Here is a 2459-nt window from a genome sequence, read left to right as displayed (position 1 = left end):
CTCGTTGGTGTCGGGCAGAGTAGAGTAACGATGCATGAATGTGTGTGTGTGTGTGTGTGTGTATGTGTCGCGTGCTAGTCGAGACAAACAGGGTTGCTATTTATAATGCTGTCGTGTGACCTGTATGCTGCACAGGCCGTGTGTCTCCTGGGCATTGCTAACAACAGTCCGGCAGTCACTCGTGGCTCGTGGGCTGAGCAACTGGTGACTTGTGGACTGCTCTCGAACGGACTCCCCTGTGTTTGTTTTCGCCGGCTTCACACGTGCTCTGGTTTGAACATTTCGGACTTGTTTCCGTGTAATGCGCGCGAATCTAGTGTGATTGGTAGCGTTTAGTTAAGTTTTAGTAAGAGTTTCACGGTACTTGCTACACAATTAGGTAATATAGGTGCCGAAGATACGGGGTGTTACTAGATAACAGCACACAAAGCAAAAGAGGAGAGATAAGGATAATATATGTGTGAAGGAGTAAACCACACCAGAGCATCCGCCAGCCAGCCACGGTTTATAGCGTTCATCTTTGTACCGTATTATGATAGGGTATTGTACATTACAGTCATATTATTATGTTTCATGTAGCGAATGGTCAGCCAATGCTTTTGTGTGGTGCCTAGTATCAAACATCTCTCTTTCTTAACCCTTTATGTTCTTTGTACGTTACTCTTGTAACACCTCTTAACATCGGCACATGTTTGACCTGATTGCGCTACATGTGATGTAAAACTGACTAAAACCAACACGGGTATTACGAATAAGGGTTCTGATTGGTTTATGGATGTTGTTTTTATGAGTTTTTGGCCTGTGAGTGTTCTGTTTTGACCGTTACTGGTTCGTGTGACGTTTTATTCGATTACCCAGTTGACGAATGGGCAACTGGGATTGTCTGATTTGTTACGTCTGTCCATCCACTTATGTTGGTCTTTTGGAGGTCGTATTTGTGTCTGTTAGTAAAAGTTTTATGGCGCCAACAACTGCTTAAAAGGTCATGTGAGCGCGCGAGACACAAGTTGGTTGTGTTCGTATGAGTTCCCAGCACGGTTAGGTTTTTACTTTGAAAGTTACAACGTTTGAAGTACTTGTAGCTAAAGATACGTTGTTCAAATTCATGTACACGTGTATAATGTGATAGTTAAGTGGGAACACACACCCGTTTTAAAGGGTATTTCTTTTAACGTACGATGCCAAGTGTTGGGTGTCGTAGTCTGTGCAGGTAGTGTGGATGGTTGGAGTGCGGCCCCTGGAGGCGTACTTTGTCTCACTTTTTCTCGTGTGTCGGGATAGATCTGTGTCCTTTGGGTATTGTCTGTGGTATTGACTGTTTAACTGACAGATTTGTAGACGTGAACTCCCCATCGATAAAATAATTGATATTATGAGCATTTATCAGTTCTTAGGGAGCAGATGACCAGTTGGCTGTCGCTTTTGTGTTGCTGTTTTAATAGGTTTGTTTTTGTTTTGGGGTTTGCTTGTTTTTTATTTATTTTGGAGGGGGTGTTTATTCCTTTTTTACTTTTTTTTTCAAAGGAAGAAGGTAGTGTTATGCTTTTTTGTTTTCCTTATCCAGCACTGAGGGTGTGACGGCGGAGTGGTTAGTGCCCTCGTCTCTGAAGCGGAAAGTCCGGGTTCGAGCCTCGGTTCGGACACGGTTTTTCTTTCGCCCCATCCTTCCCACCTAGCAGTTATGGGTACCTGACTTTGAGTTGGGGAAGTAAAGGCGGCGTGGGAAGGAACTGGCCACCTTACCACATTTTGCTGAAGGCCCAGGAAGTTGTCTCACTAACAAGGCAATCCCCAATAACAACTTTTTTATCCAACACTTAGTTATTTTTGTCTGATTCTGTTATGCCAGTTTGTTATCTTTATCTGAACTGGGACGCTTTTCTTTAAGAAGTCTCACGTTTTTTAAAAATAAAATGTTTATCCGTAACGTCAACATAGTAGCAGCCGTGTATTCTTGCACTTGACGTTCCTGATAAGATAACACTGTAATTAACCGTGTATATTCGACCCGGCGGGTGGGTGGAGGGCACCACTGATAGGCAGGCCCTAGTTCTTTTTCTTTCCCTGTGTTGTTGGGTTTTTCCCCCCCTCTCTGTCTGTTGTACTTCTCCCGATCTGCTAAATGATACATTATTGTTTTGATGTTCAGCTTTTCTTTTCTCTATACTCATACAAACATAATAATGTTCGTCCCAGAAATTAGTCATAGGCCTAGACGTATTATGTAACAAGCTGGCACGAGAAATCGTGAAACGTGGAAAGTGTGTAGACGTAGGGATGGTTGGAAGGTGTATCTTATAGGTTCTGCTGTGGTGTTGTTTGCCCTCTCTTTCCAATCAAACATCAGATCGTCCTTAACTTTCCTCCTTTTGTGGGTGGTTGGCGGGTGCTCTTGTGTGGTTTGCTTCTTCTTTCCTGTCAAACATCTATAGTCTTTATCTCCTCTCCTTCTTTTTTTA

The 2459-nt window shown here is 43.1% G+C and overlaps 1 protein-coding gene across 25 annotated transcripts in view; it reads left to right on the top strand.

The window, feature by feature from the left end:
- The window catches only part of LOC101854308 (nascent polypeptide-associated complex subunit alpha, muscle-specific form), an 80736-nt gene that overhangs the window by 33610 nt on the left and 44667 nt on the right, over nt 1-2459 (top strand). For 11 of the 25 annotated variants that reach the window (XM_035973885.1, XM_035973894.1, XM_035973893.1 and 8 more), the window contains exon 1: nt 152-271. The exons of 1 other annotated variant lie outside the window; for it this stretch is intronic. The gene's annotated coding sequence lies outside the window, so the exon portion shown is untranslated. 13 more of the 25 variants (XM_035973899.1, XM_035973889.1, XM_035973902.1 and 10 more) reach the window with 4 other exon arrangements.

The sequence above is a fragment of the Aplysia californica genome, unplaced genomic scaffold (genome assembly GCF_000002075.1).
Source record: "Aplysia californica isolate F4 #8 unplaced genomic scaffold, AplCal3.0 scaffold00035, whole genome shotgun sequence".
NCBI lineage: Eukaryota > Metazoa > Mollusca > Gastropoda > Aplysiida > Aplysiidae > Aplysia > Aplysia californica.
Note: the sequence above shows the minus strand (reverse complement) of the source record. Positions and strands in the feature narration are given on the sequence as shown.